Source organism: Ascaphus truei, chromosome 10, assembly GCF_040206685.1.
Source record: "Ascaphus truei isolate aAscTru1 chromosome 10, aAscTru1.hap1, whole genome shotgun sequence".
NCBI lineage: Eukaryota > Metazoa > Chordata > Amphibia > Anura > Ascaphidae > Ascaphus > Ascaphus truei.
In genome coordinates, this window is record NC_134492.1 from 5011243 (window position 1) to 5030921 (window position 19679).

Consider the following 19679-nt stretch of genomic DNA (forward strand, 5'->3'; position numbering starts at 1 on the left):
TAAGAGTCACGTTTGTGCGGTGTTATCTCTATCCGGACTTGTAGCCCACGGAGAAAAGCCATACGATGAATACCAACCAGAAGCGGCAACAACACGATAATTGTCCTGTTGAAAAAATAATTAAAGAAGACAAATTTGCTCGAGGAATTCTATATCCTTTCACAGGATATCAGAAATATTATGGAAATGGTTGAGACAACACAGAATATTGTAATGACTTCGCTTCACACTCCTATTGAATGGGTGATGTAGGCTGATATATTCAAAAGTTTAATTAGTAAAACATTCAGATTTTAATGAGTAAATCTTAGATTCAAATTTGACGTGCTGCCTGGAGCTTTAATCCAACAAATTAGTTGGGTTTTTTGTACCTTTTTTAAGATTGCTATTAACTTTTGCCGTTAAATCCTTATCTCTTTATTAGCAATATTCCCCTTTCTGTAAGCGGTAACCTATTATTGCACGTGAGCTCTCCGGGCAGGACCCAGCGTATGTTCTTAGTTGCTCGCTGCTTTTCTCCCCATTGTTTGTGATGTATTTTACCTATATTGTCATTTGGTAACGTGCTACATACACTGTTGGCGCTATAGAAATACAATTATACATAAATATTCAAACTCTGGGCGCAAAGTGAATATTTTATCGCGACTCGTGCTGGAATATAGATGTGCCCGCCAATGTCTGTGCAGCAATGTTAGTTACGCTGTTTTGGGGTAAGTCTGCGTCTGTATGGGACGAGGTAAGGGGGCGGAGTTAGGGCGGAGTCACATTTGCATACTGGCGCTGGTCTATGCATTAAGACGTGCGCTTGTGTTACTTTTCTTGACCGTTTCCTGCGTTGATTTTCAGTGGTGTCGGTTTTTAGCCTGGAATACAAGCACAGCGTGCGCCAAATTCAAGCGGAATAGAAATACTGATAATAAATAAGCTGCGTTGCGGTCAGCTTTCTTGCTATATAGATCACCCAGCTTGGAGAATGCTGGGTAGTGCTGGGCGCTTGTGCACGGTGCAAGCCTATGACCCATAGCGTTGTCATTCAGTAATCCGCTTGCACACGTTTTATTCTCATCGTATTCTCCCAAAATATCGGCGCCTTCCAAGCTTATAACCGGACAGGTCTTTATTTATAAAAATTCCCACATTTAAAAATTCTGGAATTGTGGGGACCACAGAGTTGTGATTTATATTATTATACCATAAGGACCCTCTTTGTTCTGATTATGTAATATATAAGTACTAATAATTTTATATATATATATATATATATATATATACACACACACAAGGGATGCAGCGCGCAAAGTGTTAAAATGTGTACCAGTGCTAAAAATAATTTATTTCTAAATGTGTATAACTGCGTAGGTGTGTGTGTAACCAATGTACTGAACATGTGATACCAGCAGCTAGTGTTACGGTGAGTGAACACTATGGGCCTCATTCAGAGAGGGTTGATAAAAATTATCACCCGGGCATTTAAAATGACACTTTTTTGGGCGTTGCTATCATGTTATTCAGAAAGCCTCGATTAACTGTGATAGCAAAATTCCCAAAACGGGCGAGTTGCTGCCAGCGAGAGCATCGAGCCTCTGAAAATGCCTAACACGGCGATTCATTTCTGCTGCAGAGAGAGCAGCTCTGAGAGAGCCGCCTCTCCCAGCGGAAATGTCGCCCGAAAATTATTTATTTAAATATACATTTCGTTCATAGTGTAGATGTGCAGGGGGTCTCCGGAGCTGAACCGCGTTGGTTTTATGTCCGGGGACCCCCTGCTTCCCGAGATACAGGCCCCTTTATGGGGTGCCGGTATCTGCTATGCAAGAAAATGTCCCGGTCACGTGACGCGGGACATTTCAATGCAGAGGGATACCGGCACCCCATAAAGAGGCCTGTATCTCGGGAAGCAGGGGGTCCCCGGACATAAAACCAACGCGGTTCAGCTCCGGAGACCCCCTGCACATCTACACTATGAAAGAAATGTATATTAAAAAACATTTTAATAAACATCAATACACCCCCCTTCCACCCAAACCCATACAGTACAGTAATGGGCAAAATAACTATTATCCAGATATGGATAATATATTATTTGCCCATTATTAAACACTGCATTAGCATACATAAATAAAGTAAATAAATACAGTTATACTTACCACAACAGCAGGGCCACCGCTTCTAATGGTAAGTAATATATTGAATGTTTGTAAATGTATTTTTTTACAGGTTTTTTCATTGGATGTGTTTTTTGATTTTTTGGGGGAGGCACATTGACTGATAATATATTAATCTGTACCACTTTAGGGTACAGATTAATACATTATTATGACAATATTTGGGGGGCATTTCTGGCTTGGTATTTCTGTTGGTTTTTTTAATTAATTTAGTTTCTTATGTGGATGTCATTGTTTGTTTTTTTTCCTGCTTAATGGTAATCAAATGTTTGCGATTGGTGTTTGTTTTTAGTTCATGTTGTATTATGTTAGCTAATGCGTTTCATGGTTATTTCAGATATTGTTTGAATTAATTTATTTGTATTTTAATGTTTAAATGAATTCATTAATGTTGTAGTAATTAATTGGTTTGATTGGTTACTGTTTCTATTAATTTTGAGTTGGTTTAGTAATTATTTGGTTTGATTGGTTACTTTATAAAATAATTCGGAGTTGTTTTAGGAATTAATTGTTTTGATTGGTTAATGGTTTAATTAACTCATTGTTGATGTTATTGCTTGTATTCATTGGACTAGCTGGCTACTGTTTTTATTTAGTGACGTGTGGTTTTTTTTGAGTTTAGTTATGTTTTATTATTGTGTGTCTTGTGTATTAATGTATTGTAATTAGGGTGCCCATTGAGTGCTATAGGGGCTTATCATGCCCATATTATTATTATTATTATTATTATTATTATTATATGGGTATGATGTACCACTATACTACTCAATGGATACAGGGTGGGTATAGTCAGTCCGGGGTGGGTGCTTAGGCCTCACGGGTGGGTGAAGGGTGTATTAGCCCTAATGATGGGTGTCTAGACATTGCGGATGGGTTAACCCCTTTATTACAGCTCCGGAGACCCCCGGCATCAATCCGAGGCAGGAAAAGGGCCTGATTTTTTTCTGTCCCGACATATCGCAGCTCATCGAGGCATCTCCCCACCAATTTACCTAAATTTTGAGGTGAATTGGATTTGGGGAGAAGATCGTCTTTTAGGACTGCGATAGGCCGCGACAGCCGACTCGCGGGTACTAGAATCGCACGACTTTATGATCCTTCCGAAAATGGTTGATAAGCGGCTGATCGCCGCTCAATTGGCGATTTTCTTTTGGTCATAAGATTTTGCGGCGATACAGGCCGTTATCGAGCACTTATCGAGGCTTACTGAATACGAGTAGCCATTTTGGTCGATAAGTGCTCGATAAGGGCCTTATCGACGCTCTCTGAATGAGGCCCTATAAGTGTACAACTAGTGAACCAAAGGATACAATTAAATATGCGAATACATTGTGCACGGCGAGAACGTCACTATTGGTGCGCTGCTGTTCCGAGGCGCGGGCGCCACATCGCAGAACTATATAACCACTCAGTGTAAAACAGGGGTGCACAAACGTGGGGGTGCGCGTGGACTCTGTGACCAACTTACCTCAGCTTCAGGTGACGCGGCACCATGGTAACGCAGCGTCAAATTAAGCCGCGGGGTGATGTGATGTCACATGACCCCGCTGCGTCATTTGACGCCGGAACCAGGGTAAGGGAGGGCGTGAGCAGCGGGGGCGAGCAGGCAAGGGGGCGCAGACTGAAAAGTTTGCGCACCTCTGCTCTAGTGTGTTCATTACTCAAAAATGTTAATTAGATTAGGAAATGAAGGTTTCCTTAAAAACTACTAGTGTTTCCTTCCTGAGCCGTCTTTACACAATATTATGACTCGGCTCATGATGTCACTGCTGCAGCTCACGTCTGACTACAGTACATGCCTTTGTGCTTACACATCAAGTAAGAAGTTCCTTTACTATGGCCGCCCCTTCTGCCCTAAAGTGCTGTAAATACCACACACAGGACACACCCTTCACCTCTGGCCTCAGCTAAAAATAAAAGTGACAATGAGCGTGCATTCTCATGAAACTGGTACACACACAAACCTGCGGACGTGCTACAGAATATTCCGCTTCTATGTTCTTCAACATGCAGTCTTTCCAGTTATCAGAGTCCCGCCTCTCAATAAATATAACACCATCAATTCTGGCATTTGTCGGGTGTCCTAGAAAGGAGGAAAATTGATGCAAATAATATCACTTGTAACGTAGCCGCTCTGCGTCAGTGTACCTAGATCTCTCTGTCCCAGGTGTGTTTGCGTTACACAGTATATGCATTAATAAAAGCGAGGGCTGGTTCAGTGACGTTACTGGGTCCTAAAAAATACCGGCCGGGTAGCTTTGGAGGGTGGCAGAAGAGGGCGGTAAGCGCAGGTGGTAGAGGTGGTAGAGGAGGAGAACAGCAGCCGGTGGCGGCGGGAGAGGAAGAGGATGTGATCAGCCTGCAGAGGAGGGAGAGGAGGGCAGCAGCCTGCAGAGGAGGGTAGCCTGCAGAGGAGGGAGAGGAGGGCAGCAGCCTGCAGAGGATGGAGAGGAGGACAGCAGCCTGCAGAGGAGGGAGAGGAGGACAGCAGCCTGCAGAGGAGGGAGAGGAGGGCAGCAGCCTGCAGAGGAGGGAGAGGGCAGCAGCCTGCAGAGGAGGGAGAGGGCAGCAGCCTGCAGAGGAGGGAGAGGAGGACAGCAGCCTGCAGAGGAGGGAGAGGAGGACAGCAGCCTGCAGAGGAGGGAGAGGAGGACAGCAGCCTGCAGAGGAGGGAGAGGAGGACAGCAGCCTGCAGAGGAGGGAGAGGAGGACAGCAGCCTGCAGAGGAGGAAGAGGAGGACAGCAGCCTGCAGAGGAGGGCAGCAGACTGCAGAGGAGGGAGAGGAGGACAGCAGCCTGCAGAGGAGGGAGAGGAGGGCAGGCTGCAGAGGAGGGAGAGGAGGGCAGGCTGCAGAGGAGGGAGAGGAGGACAGCAGCCTGCAGAGGAGGGAGAGGAGGGCAGCAGCCTGCAGGGGAGGGAGAGGAGGGCAGCAGCCTGCAGGGGAGGGAGAGGAGGACCATTTGAGCAGAGCAGGAGCAGCACAGGACGGGAGGAGGAGCGCGCCCCAGCGGTGCTACCCGGAAGTCTTCTCTGACTTCCTGTGTCTGCCGCTGCTACAGCGCGCTCCTCCTCCCGTCCTGTGCTACTCCTGCTCCACTCAAATGGTCCTCTTCTCTCTCCTCTGCAGGCTGCTGCCCTCCTCTCCCTCCTCTGCAGGCTGCTGTCCTCTCCCTCCTCTGCAGGCTGCTGTCCTCTCCCTCCTCTGCAGGCTGCCGTCTCTCCCTCCACCGCCCGCTGTCCTCTGCTGGCCGTTCTCCGTCCTCTTCTCCCGCCGCCCTTGAGGAAGGTGGGTGATTGAGGAAGACGAGGGGGCAGAACGGAAGTACCTGGCACCAGGTTCCAGTGCCCTGGGCTGGGTCCGAGTAATTTCCGGGTAGATTAAATATGGCCTAATATGCCGGGTACTGGGTCATTTCTGGGTACCCTGTACACTACTAGTCTGTGCAGCGTCTAAGGTCAGATGTAATCCAAACATGCTACTTATGATATCATAGACTTGGTGACATAGGCCTTGCCTATCTTTACATTCCCACGAGGTGTGTAACATACTGGCTGTCTGTCCACATCCTGTGAAGCATAACGGGTCCATGTGGGTTAATCTTGCCGGGGTACAGTGCGATCGGAAGAGTCGCTTGCATGCCATGTAAGCCGGACATAACATTCACTTTGCCTCTTTGTGAATTTAGAAGAATTTTGCTGGGATTATTTAAAAGATGGAGGCCGTTGTTTCTTCTTGCTCTCTGCCTATTAAAATGTTTGGGTTATTGCCTCTGCGCTTTGTGCAGCAAAGCATTTGTAGCTTAAGAATTTTCCTGTCATAACCACAGAAATAAAAATGAAAATAATCTTCCTGCTTGTTGTGTGTAGGATTAGCAAACGGAAATCAAATGCAGAGGAACTGTAACGTGTGATATTACATAATGCCTCATGAACGCATAAATATTTAGTCTGATTTCTGATGAGTTTCTGGCAAGCATGATAGTTAAACATTAAGCTCACCACACATCACCGTGGAGAGTTTCCACATTCCTGCTGTCTGAGGGAAATGTACTTGGAAGAAACATCTTTAAAGACTTTGAAAAAAGTGCATCTGTATTTTTTCAAAGTCGCTTGGTGGAAGTCTTCAGATGTGGCAAACAGATTTGGGCAAACTGTGTATGGATTTGTAGAGATTCTTTATGAGACAAGTCAAGCATACCAGGGGTGCAGCACCCATATACACAAAAACACACAGGCTTACGCTGTTAGTGGTGTATAACAGTGTATACGCCTGTGTGTATCTTTGTGTGTATGTGAGTGAGCATGAGGAAATCTACGTATATACTGATGCAGCGGCCGTTATTCGAACACATCACAGCGCCGATTTTGAGTTCTCTGCTGTTCCCCACGCAGCATTAACGCGGCCAATCGCCCCAGGCACCCGCGCTTATCCCAGGCACCCGCGCTTATCGCGAATGTTTTGTTTGAATTTCATGGATTCTGTTTCTTCGTTTGCAATAAAATGTATGAATTGTAATGTGTAAAGTACTGTGCTACTGTGTCACTGTGTTACTGTCACTGTGCTACTGTGTCACTGTGTCACTTTCATGTTTTTAAAAGCCAGAACACTAAAATGCGTTTTTCTGCACTCGCCGCGCTCGCATCTTAGTGCGGGAAGGCTGGAATTCATCCCGCGGTTTCAAGTCGGGATTCCGATGTACATGACGCGCGAAGTGTTCGAATAACGGCCGCTACATCAGTATGTATCTGTTTTTTTGCATTCCAGTACCGTTGTGTGTGTGTGTATCTCTGTGTGTATCTCTGTGTGTATCTGTGTGTGTGTCTGTGTGTGTGTCTGTGTGTGTGTCTGTGTGTATCAATGTATTCATGTGTGTGCATCAGTGTATCTGTATATGTGTTAGTGAATGCGTGCAGGGGGTTTAACGAGCGCCAGAGGCTGGCATTGGGAGTCGGCAGCCAAAAATAGCAGAGGGTGCAATTAACCCCAAGGGGTGAAATTCCCTGCTCACAAAATATTGACTCTGTCTGGACACAGAAGTGGGACGTTTGCTTTGTTCCAGGAGCTGTGTAGCTTCTGCTTATGGAAACGCCGGCTGCCTTGCCAGAAAAATAAAGCACTATATCTAAGCATTGACTAAACTCTGAAAATGGAAAGGTTTCTAGTTTGTAACTGACCGCACAGTCCGCTGACTTTTTAAAAATGACACAGTACATTCAGCCAGGGGAAGAACGCGCTTTCTTTTAATATAATGGTGGTTGGATCTATTGTTTAAGTCAATTAAAGCTATCGGAGAAGTATATGTAAATATGCGCCTGTTCGTGAAAAGTATAATGCTCGTTTTTATAAATACAGTACAGTCAGCACACACCACACTGACTCAGTGCTCCCAAAACATTATACACTTTGAATACCTGTGGTTCAGGAAAATATATGTAGCCGGGTCCCCGCTTACCTCCATAGCGGATGGGAAGAAGGCTTCAGGTGATCCAGAGTGGGGGGCGTCGCCATTTTAATCCTCACGGATGCGCAGTGTGTGCTGTGCGCATGCGCAGTGAAGGAGAGTTGCGGTGGCCATTACAAGGGTCCGCACGGGACTACGTGTCCCAGCAGCCCCAGGAATTGCTAACACATGGGGCAGCAGCAGCCAATAGGATGCAAGTACCCACGCAGAGCAGAGAGAGGAGTTTGGCGCGAAGCAGAGCCGCACGCCTGTCGGAGCAGGGACAGCAAGGGGTGAGGGTGTGTTCAGGGTACCAGTGGTCCCTGAACTAGGTCAGAGATCCCAGCTAGACCACGACTTATCTCAGCTTGTGGGTGCTGCAGGGGTTGCCTGTAGAAAGGGACGCTTCCCCAGCGGCACTTAGCTATCTAGTATTAGTACACCGGTGACAGACGCCACGCGGTGTGAGCGGCCTGCGATCTGGGACCAGACCACAGGCAACTATAGACATTAAGGGACACCCTCCAGCGGGAGCTCCCTCAATAGGCAGACTCCTGCGGACAGGAGAGGATCTGGTAGACACGTCGTGAGATCACGTTGCGGTTCTGCGGATCCACTATCCCAAGTCGGCCTGGTCTGGCCTAAGATCAGGAAGGTGCCCAACGTGCACCAACGGCCACACACAGGGGGTAGCGCTACTCCACACACTTTGGGTGGGCTTGACTCTGTGGACACTGGGTTGGTTAGGTGCCCAGGGCACCCTCAGTACTTTGGTGGTTCCACCGGGGTGGTGTATATATATATATATATATATATGTATATGTGTGGGTATTGTATGGTGGGGCCTGTATTGTTATTGTGTATTAAATTTGTGTAAAGATAAGTTTGTTATACCAGTGTGTGTATATTTATTCTCTGACTGTATTGGGTCCTGTGAGGGGTTATCCAGCTGCGCTAGGATCACCCCCAGGTGGAGGCGCTGTCACCAGAGAGAACGCTATCCCCCCAGGCTCCCAGTGGTGGAGGATTAGGCCTCCTGTACGCTAAACAGGTTCTCAGCACGCATAGTTCCCTTAGGCACAGGGAAAGGGGGCTACGTATAGTTATTCTCCAACATACTGAGGAGCGGCTCCAGGGTACCGCACATTCTCTGCTTGATTGGTGCTTGTATTTGACTTGATGAAATGTAATTGTCTTAAAGCAGCAATCCCACCTAAGTGATCATTTTTTTCACAAAGGTTACATGGAGGGGGGGGAAGGTGGGGGAAGTCGGGGGCGGGTTCCTCTGTGGGGGGTTCCTCGGGGGAGTGGTGGGAGGTTTCCTCCTGAGCTGAACCGTGCTACGTTTAGCTCCAGGGAGCCCCCAGTCCCTGAGGTAGATACCGGTGTATTCACCTGTGCCTGTCACCCCACCAGGGGCAACAACATGGCTGTGAAATCTGGTTCGCTGTTTCCTATGGGACAATGCTGGTGGACATATTGATTTCACCATAGAAGACAGTGACACTAAAAATGTTATGCTGGGGGACACGGAGCTGAAAATAGAGGGGGTTCATCACCCGAGGCCCCCGCTCTTACAATTATGTAAATGAATCAATGTATGTTTTTTTGGCAAGAGTGCTAATTTAATATTTAGATTATTACTAATTGTTGTGTTTTCTTTTTTCCTAGGCAAATGACAAATGGAAGAAAATGGACAAAGGCTATTTTACTGGATTCTACAAATGTTATAGATATAAAGGGAGTCACACGGGGGAACGGCAGCCATTCGCGTTGTAATGCGGTTTACAAGTAATTTACCCGACCATGAATTATCACACCAACAATCCTATACTGGCCACTCATCTGCCCACGAATCCAGTATCTACTTAAAGTAAGTAATGCACTAGATATGTATTATAATGATGAGATATGTGACATGATGAGATATGTAACATGACGAGCTGTGTGACATGATGAGCTGTGTAACATGATGAGCTGTGTGACATGATATGTAACATGATGAGCTGTGTGACATGAGATATGTGACATGATGAGCTGTGTGACATGATATGTAACATGATGAGCTGTGTGACATGAGATATGTGACATGATGAGCTGTTTAACATGATGAGATGTGTAACATGATGAGATATGTGACATGACGAGCTGTGTGACATGATGAGATATGTAACATGATGAGATATGTGTCATGATGAGATGTGTAACATGATGAGCTGTGTGACATGAGATATGTAACATGATGAGATGTGTGACATGATGAGCTGCGTGACATGATGAGCTGCGTGACATGATGAGCTGTGTGACATGAGATATGTAACATGATGAGCTGTGTGACATGATGAGATGTGTGACATGATGAGATGTGTGACATGATGAGCTGTGTGACATGATGAGATGTGTGACATGATGAGCTGTGTGACATGAGATATGTATCATGATGAGCTGTGTGACATGATGAGATGTGTGACATGATGAGCTGTGTGACATGAGCTGTGTGACATGAGATGTGTGACATGATGAGCTGTGTGACATGATGAGCTGTGTGACATGATGAGCTGTGTGACATGATGAGCTGTGTGACATGATGAGCTGTGTGACATGATGTCATATATTTAGGTTGTTGGTTTGTTAGCAGAATGTGAACTATGTTCAGTTTCCTATAAACAATCCATAGACATGAGAATGAGGGACCATATATACTGTGCTAATCTGTGCTGGGCCATAAAACACCTTTACGACCTTACACGACCTTGAATGAGCCAGGGGGTATGTGTAGGTGCCAGGAGGTGTCTCATGGCGTCGCACTGCTTAGCAATGTGCACACACTGTGTGATACTTCCAGTGCTTATGCATTCTTATTTTACTAAACTATGTGAACTGTATGAATTAAATATTAGGGAGATGTGATTTTTCCCATAACTATAAATAAAAGGCTTGGTACTCATTAATATAAATAAGGTAGACTGCATTATATAATTGCCCCCTCTTAATCTAATAATGGCCTAATTCAACTAAATGTGCTTATGTCATAAAGTATAAATTGCCCAGCCCCATTGTCCCAATGAGTTCTGAGTTCCAGTTACGTAAACAGTTCCTGTTCCAGATTGGAACTGGCTGTGGGGGGCCAAGCTATACATTCACCTACAGCCCTCTGGAAGTGATACTTAAATGTGGGAAGTAAATCCTACATGGAATTAGCAGAAGAGGCGACCTAACTTTAAGTGTGTTCCTAAATCTGGACGATCCCTGGCTAAGGGACAACGAGAACAAAGGGCATGAAAAAGAGAGAGACTGAAAGACTTACATTTAGTAGGGTCCCCAGGTGTGTGTGTAATATGTATGTGTATACCATGTTAAAAATGGTTTTTGAGGCAAAAAGTGACACACTGTGCTCATTTGCATGTCATTTCCCAGAATCCCTTGCTGCAGTGGAAGTGCTGTATGCTGGGTGATAATGGGGAAAGGCGGGGTTGCAGACCTGCCTAAGACATGCAGATGAGCATACAGTTGTATTTGTGTGTATATATATATATATATATATATATATATATATATATATATATATATATATATATATATATATATATATATATATATATATATATATATATTGTGATGCCCACACCACGTTGAGTCTCTTTTGTCCCAATTTAAGGCCGGAAACACTGTATTTTCTATGCAGGGGTTTATTTCCAGGGATTAAATCATACAACAGGCCCACCGTCCCTTTAAGAAAACCAAATAATAAAATGAAATCCTATTCCCGTTAGGGAAACTAACTGACTTTTCTTCAGCCCTCGCTGAAGACCGCTAGCCAACTATACTGGTTCCCAGCTAAAGCATGCCCTGGCACAGGCAATAAAGTAACAACACAGTCTTTGCCTATATTAGAAAGGATTTTGCATATCTTAGTCCTTGTGGAGAAGACGTCCCTGCTTCAGCACAATCTCTCCTCCTTTTCTTCCTTAGGGAACTCGGCCCCGTGTGAGCTCAGAGAAACTCCTGTAGGTCCTCTGTAACCAGACGTCACTGCTTCAGCACGACTCTCTCAGAAGTGTCTCTCATCCTCTACCAGCTTCTTTAACCAGCTTCCATTAGCTAGGGAGCGCCTCTGTCTTTTTTTTAAAAAGCCCTCAGGGTGAAACGCGTAAGAGTTGCGGGGGGTGCCTTCCCCTCTCTCTTTTTTAAACTTCCATGATGCAATAAAGAATTTCTACGCCCAGCCCAGCCTCCGTTATCTGTTGCGCGGCCGTGCCCGCTGTTTTTTCCTCCCCGGTGAGGTTTCCCTGTCTGTACCTCCATACAGCCTGGTGCACGCAAGAATCAAAAACCGGATGAACTGTGAAGACAAATGTGAGTTCATTCATTTATTACTCTTGGAGCATCCCCAGGCTTTGTGGGTCATATAGTAGCGGGACTTGTATGGGGTCTGGGTGGGTTTTAGGACCTCTCCCAGACAACCCTTTATAGTCAACGCCAGAACCACATTCCAACTATGGGTTTATTCATTTATATGCTCCTGTATACAGTTGTTCTTCCGGATAAAGCAACATATGTTCATTATTTAAGTGGAAACCAACTCTGCAGCATTGGTTAATTGGGGAAGCAACACCCTAATGTTCTCTCTATAAGATTAGCTTCATTAGTTAGCAGCTGATGGTTTCTCTTTGAGGAATTCACTCTGCGCTGCAAAAGTCCTATAGCTGCCCTATTCAGCCTCTAGAGGACAGCGATGGCACCACATATCCCTCCCCCCAGCGAAACATTGTCCTGTGAGCGGCCCGTGCACTATTCCCGTGCACCAGCCTCTTTGTCAGAGACATCTGACATCCATCTTTTCTTTTTCCTTGCCTTCCAGTTGAGTCTTTCCTTTGGGGTAAGTACTAAGCCTTCTGGGCCTGCAGACTGGTACCTCGTTGCCTCTTTGCCTTGTGCCAGTTTGAGTTTAAGGTTGAAGCTCCGCTTTTGTTGTGTCCCTCCTTGCAAAGGTTCCTGAGCATCCTGCTGTCTATTAGCTCTCTCTGCCAGGACTCTTTGCCACTCTGTGACCTTGATCTGCAAATCCTGAAGAAGCATCTCGGCCATCTTCCTCTTGTTCTCAGAGTCTCCCATACTCTGTAGAAGAGCCTTGACCTCGGTCAGCTCATTCGTACACTCGCCCGTGACAGTTTGGCCTTCTCTTGTGAAGACAGTAACTCCGCTTTTGGACCGTTTCTCCATGAGCGTACCTGCAGTGTTGGGTTCCACACCCTTTATCTTCAGTACTTCAACTTGGGCGGGACCAATGGGGTTAAAACCTAATACAATACAAATTCCTAAATTGTGACATGTGATTTATAATCTTAATATATAAAATCGAATGGTTAGTGAGGTTAGTGCTATCTGCGGTGAATCTGATTGGTCCGTGACTCATTGGCCAAGAGGTACGTCCCACTGTGACATCACCTCCTTCACTCTCACACACTTGCAGTCACACCACACGCCCAGAACCTCTGAGGACTCCTTGGTACACAGTCACCCCCTCACACTCACACACTCAGTGTCACACTCAACACTACACACACTCACACTCAACCCTGTACACACACACACACACTGTCACCCCTGTGTACACACACATTCACAGTCACCCCTGTGAAACAACAACCTGTACACACACACACACACACACACACACTCTCAGCCCTGGTCACCCCTGTGTACACACACACACCCCCTATGCTCACCTCTCCTGGCGCTCCCGCTCCCCTCATCTTCATCCCCGGCGGGGGAACAGGCAGCGGACCTCGCGGCGCCTCATCTCCATCCCCGCGCAGCGGACCCCCTTCCTCCCTCGCGATGCGCCTAAGATGGCGGCGGCGCCGAGTGAGAAGATGTCCCTGTGCACACGCGCGCACATTACACCCCCTCCGCTCACCTCTCCCGGCGCTCCCGCTCCCCTCATCTCCATCCCCGGCGGGGGAACAGGCAGCGGACCTCGCGGCGCCTCATCTCCATCCCCGCGCAGCGGACCCCCTTCCTCCCTCGCGATGCGCCTAAGATGGCGGCGGCGCCGAGTGAGATGTCCCTGTGCACACGCGCGCACATTACACCCCCTCCGCTCACCTCTCCCGGCGCTCCCGCTCCCCTCATCTCCATCCCCGGCGGGGGAACAGGCAGCGGACCTCGCGGCGCCTGATCTCCATCCCCGGCGGGGGAACAGGCAGCGGACCCCCTTCCTCCCTCGCGATGCGCCTAAGATGGCGGCGGCGGCGCCGAGTCAGAAGATGGCGGCGGCCGGAAGTACTTCCCTCGCGGCGCCGAGTGAGAAGATGGCGGCGGCCTGAAGTACAGGTAGGTGTCGCGTGTGTGTCGCTCTAGGTGACGTGTGTGTGTGACAGTGTGTGTGTGTGACACTGTGTGTGTGTGTGTGTGTGTGACACTGTGTGTGTGTATGTGTGACACTGTGTGTGTGTGTGTGACACTGTGTGTGTGTGACACTGTGTGTGTGTCTCACACTGTGTTGCCTTTCACGCCCCCCCCCCCCGCCTTTCACGCCCCCCCCCCGCCTTTCACGCCCCCCCCCCCGCCTTTCACGCCCCCCCCCGCCTTTCACGCCCCCCCCCGCCTTTCACGCCCCCCCCCCGCCTTTCACGCCCCCCCCCCTGCCTTTCACGCCCCCCCCTGCCTTTCACACCCCCCCTGCCTTTCACGCCACCCCCTGCCTTTCACGCCACCCCCCTGCCTTTCACGCCACCCCCCTGCCTTTCACACCCCCCCTCACGGCCTCCGGGCAACGCCGGGTATATCAGCTAGTATGTATATAAATATATACTAAGTGATACATGTGCGATTAATATAGTGAAGATATAAGTGATGGGATATATATTAAAATCATATCAATCATATTAGTCCTTCCCGCTTGCCGTCTGGACTCTTTAGAATGTCCGCCCCTGAGAAAATCCCAAGTGACTAGTTTTAATCTATCTCTCTATAAATATTTTTTCTAATACTCTTTTTGAGGAAGTATATGTGATCTGTGACAGGACAAAATAAAATATGTATTAAACTTCATATTTAGGACACTAGTACATCGTTTAGGCACAGCAAAAGATAAACATGGATCTCACAATGCTGAGGAATGCCTATATACATGGCAGATACTTATAGTAGTGAAATGATAACAGCAAACGGGAATTTCATGTGTGACTTAGAAATGATTGTAAAGTCTGACTTCATTTCTTTCCTATACTTGTGCAAACTAAAACATATATCTGCCTTTCAAATGGTTCACTCCATGTGTGTCTGTGTTGACATTCTATAAATAACTTAAATTAGACATCAGAAGAAAGCTATATAAATATAACTATAAATATGGGATGAGAATATGTCCTTCAATAGAATTTAATAAAGGTACATCCTTGCCTCTGTGTACCTATGTTTGTAACTGACACCCATACATCATAAATCTAACTTAACACAAAAGTACCAACATTTCTGTACCTGATCCTATCAGAAACCCTATAACTAAGGATACCAAATGGCTCAAAAGCCAACAGAATTGATCATTGGTTTCCAACCTAGGGTCCTGTCACGGTAAGACCCGCTTATTACCACTTTTAATTACCGGGATCATTGATTGAGCAAGCAGAGAGATAAAAATAAATTGCGTTTATTCACCTAATGAATGCACACAACAATGTTACACAAAAATACAGTAAAAAGACATACTTACTTTGGAAAACTGGGATAACAAAACTAATCTTTCCCAATTGCAAACACACAGCAAAATATTCCAGGCCACTTCTCCAATGGGACTGAATCTCCGGTGAATCACACAAGATGGAACTGATGAAACTCTTAGATGGAACTCTTAGAACACTTAGAACCGAAAAATCTGACCTGTGTCAGGGCTTTTCAAACCTCTGGTGTCCAGGTCTGCAGCCCAATCAAAAAACCTTAGCAACCGCATAACGACCAATCTACAACACTCATACAGGGTTTCCCACCCCTGAGCCCTTTCCCCGGGCAGGTGAAATAGCCCCCTCTGCCCCCCCACGGTGCGAGGCTCCACAGCGGCTGGCTGTTTAGCAAAGGGTGTTAGGTTGCCTTGTTTGATGCCAGGATATGGGTGCTCTATAATAATTGCAGGGCCCATATGGCCTCACACCTAGGCATCTCTGAGCCCTTTCAAGTATGGCCCCTGGACAGACACACCGGAGCCGAGCCTAGTAACCATCGGTGCCTTCCAGAGTCTATAACTTAGAAAGCCCTGCAAATCACTAGCCTCATTCCTGGCACACATTAGAAACATACTTTTAAACACTGCAAATCTGCTCAGCTTCATAACCTTAGCGTGAGCACCTTCCTGAACCCCTACTCTAGGCTCAGGATACCTGGGCATGTACAGTATGGGGGTACCTCTGCTATACTGGGGAGTCCCATGCTATACTAAGGACTCTGTGTATACCTGCAGATATCTTTTAACCCCTTCATACCCATTTACCTTGTCTGGAAGATGCTGCAGCAGGGACTCTAGCAGTGAGTCGTAAGAGCGTTTTCAGGGTACAAGGTTGGCGGAGTAATGCGCTTAGCTGTATCAGAGGATATCACTCAATCTCCGTATACAACTTTTGGGGTATCCCATAACCCGGAACCCCGCTACATAGACGCATTCTGCAAAGACTTTCTCCACCAAACCCAGCCTGAAACTTACAGCCTAGAAATCTCCCGATCCCAGCATCCCCGGAAAGGAAATAAAATCACTCTTTAATGTCGCAAAATCAGTATACAGTTGCAGTAATACATTTTTGACATCTGGGTCCCAGAGCTGACACTCTAAGACCCTAACACACGGGTCAGGGTTAACCAAGTGGGCCTGAACTTTATTATAAGCCCAGTTAACCCCTTCACCGCCACAGGTCCCCAGACAGACTCTGAATGACTTGGAAAAAGTGAGAAGCCTGCTGGCTGGTCCCCCAACATCTGGCAGAGTCTCCCTCCCGCCTTCTATCCGCGTTAGTACAGCGCCTCAGTCTGCGGGGTGAAGGAGAAACGGGGATGGGTGACAGTCATCGCAAGTGGACAATAGATTTCCAAAGGGGTTCGCACATCGATTCGAAAAAAACATGTTCAAGATCCCAAAGGATCTTGCTATTTATTCATTTTCTTTTTGCAATCAGGCTTTAAATCCCAGTTGTTCAATGTATTCTCAGCAAGCTGTGACCTTACCCACCACGCTGTATACAACCTACATCAGGGAGAATAGCCAGTGCGTAATAAGAAGGGTATATATAAGGACTCAGTTAAATAAGTTTCCGTGTACTTTGTGTAATTGTAAACAATAATCTTACAGGTATGTGCCTGAAATGCTTATGACATAAAAAGGTATTTGGTGGCACAGTATATGTTTACATATTGATCAGTATACTCTCGTTAAGATGAGCTCATAAGACATGCATGTGTTTGCAGTTGGGGATGAGTTGTTTTGTTTGGATTAAACCCAGTATTTACTTTTGCAAAACAAAGCAATTATGAGACGTGCATTAATGATATAGGAACATTTAACATTAACGGAGCAGTTCCTCCTACTCATGTGTTTAGCCCCATTTCTTTACAGGGTGGAAACTGGGGGTCTACGTGAGCCAAACACCGCTAATTTCAGCGCGAGAATCCCCCTGGTTCCAGAGATACTTACAGATAAAGTTGCCAGGTTTAAATCTTCCTCCTGGGAAACAAAATGGCGGTCACATCTCATGCCAACGGGAAGCTGTAACATCATTGGTTGCGACTTCCTATTGGATGGCCATTTAAATCTAAAAAAAACCCCAGTAAGTAATACCGGTTACTCTTCACCAGTAACTAATACCGGTTACTCTTCACCAGTAACTAATACCGGAAACTCTTCACCAGTAACTAATACCGGAAACTCTTCACCAGTAACTAATACCGGTAACTCTTCACCAGTAACTAATACCGGTAACTCTTCACCAGTAACTAATACCGGAAACTCTTCACCAGTAACTAATACCGGTAACTCTTCACCAGTAACTAATACCGGAAACTCTTCACCAGTAACTAATACCGGTAACTCTTCACCAGTAACTAATACCGGAAACTCTTCACCAGTAACTAATACCGGAAACTCTTCACCAGTAACTAATACCGGTAACTCTTCACCAGTAACTAATACCGGTAACTCTTCACCAGTAACTAATACCGGAAACTCTTCACCAGTAACTAATACCGGTAACTCTTCACCAGTAACTAATACCGGAAACTCTTCACCAGTAACTAATACCGGTAACTCTTCACCAGTAACTAATACCGGAAACTCTTCACCAGTAACTAATACCGGTAACTCTTCACCAGTAACTAATACCGGTAACTCTTCACCAGTAACTAATACCGGTAACTCTTCACCAGTAAGTAATACTGGTTACTCTTCACCAGTAACTAATACCGGTAACTCTTCACCAGTAACTAATACCGGTAACTCTTCACCAGTAACTAATACCGGAAACTCTTCACCAGTAACTAATACCGGTAACTCTTCACCAGTAACTAATACCGGTAACTCTTCACCAGTAACTAATACCGGTAACTCTTCACCAGTAACTAATACCGGAAACTCTTCACCAGTAACTAATACCGGTAACTCTTCACCAGTAACTAATACCGGAAACTCTTCACCAGTAACTAATACCGGAAACTCTTCACTAATAAGTAATACCGGTAACTCTTCACCAGTAACTAATACCGGTAACTCTTCACCAGTAACTAATACCGGTAACTCTTCACCAGTAACTAATACCGGTAACTCTTCACTAATAAGTAATACCGGTAACTCTTCACCAGTAACTAATACCGGAAACTCTTCACCAGTAACTAATACCGGAAACTCTTCACCAGTAACTAATACCGGTAACTCTTCACCAGTAACTAATACCGGTAACTCTTCACCAGTAACTAATACCGGAAACTCTTCACCAGTAACTAATACCGGTAACTCTTCACCAGTAACTAATACCGGTAACTCTTCACTAATAAGTAATACCGGTAACTCTTCACCAGTAACTAATACCGGAAACTCTTCACTAATAAGTAATACCGGTAACACTTCACCAGGATCTAATACTTGGAAACTCTTCACTAATAACTAATACCGGAAACTCTTCACTAATAAGTAATACCGGTAACTCTTCACTAATAAGTAATACCGGTAACACTTCACCAGGATCTAATACTTGGAAACTCTTCACTAATAAGTAATACCGGTAACTCTTCACCAGTAACTAATACCGGAAACTCTTCACTAATAAGTAATACCGGTAACTCTTCACCAGTAACTAATACCGGAAACTCTTCACTAATAAGTAATACCGGTAACTCTTCACCAGTAACTAATACCGGAAACTCTTCACTAATAAGTAATACCGGTAACTCTTCACCAGTAACTAATACCGGAAACTCTTCACTAATAAGTAATACCGGTAACACTTCACCAGGATCTAATACTTGGAAACTCTTCACTAATAACTAATACCGGAAACTCTTCACTAATAAGTAATACCGGTAACTCTTCACCAGTAACTAATACCGGAAACTCTTCATTAATAAGTAATACCGGTAACGCTTCACCAGGATCTAATACCGGAAACTCTTCACCAATATGTAATACCAGTAACTTCAACAGTAATTAATACCGGTAACACTTCACCAGTAAGTAATACCGGTAACTATTCACCAGTAAGTAATACCGGTAACTATTCACCAGTAAGTAATACCGGTAACTTCACCAGTAAGTAATACCAGTAACTCATCACCAGTAAGAAATACTTGTAACTCTTCACCAGTAAGTAATACCGCTAACTTCACCAGTAAGTAGTACCGGTTACTATTCACCAGTAACTAATACCAGAAACTCTTCACTAATAAGTAATACCAGTAACTTCAACAGTAAGTAATACCGGTAATACTTCACCAGTAAGTAATACCGGTAACTATTCACCAGTAAGTAATACCGGTAACTATTCACCAGTAACTAATACCGGTAACTTCACCAGTAATTTATTATTCAACTCCAGT

The 19679-nt window shown here is 45.6% G+C and overlaps 1 long non-coding RNA gene across 1 annotated transcript in view; it reads left to right on the forward strand.

Moving 5' to 3' along the window:
- Positions 1–11960, forward strand: part of LOC142503457 (uncharacterized) — a 43691-nt gene extending 31731 nt beyond the window's left edge. The window contains exons 2-3 of the long non-coding RNA XR_012804024.1: positions 9282–9483; positions 11583–11960. This is a non-coding gene — a long non-coding RNA (uncharacterized LOC142503457). The remainder of the gene's footprint in view (positions 1–9281; positions 9484–11582) is intronic.
- Positions 11961–19679: the final 7719 nt, after the last annotated feature.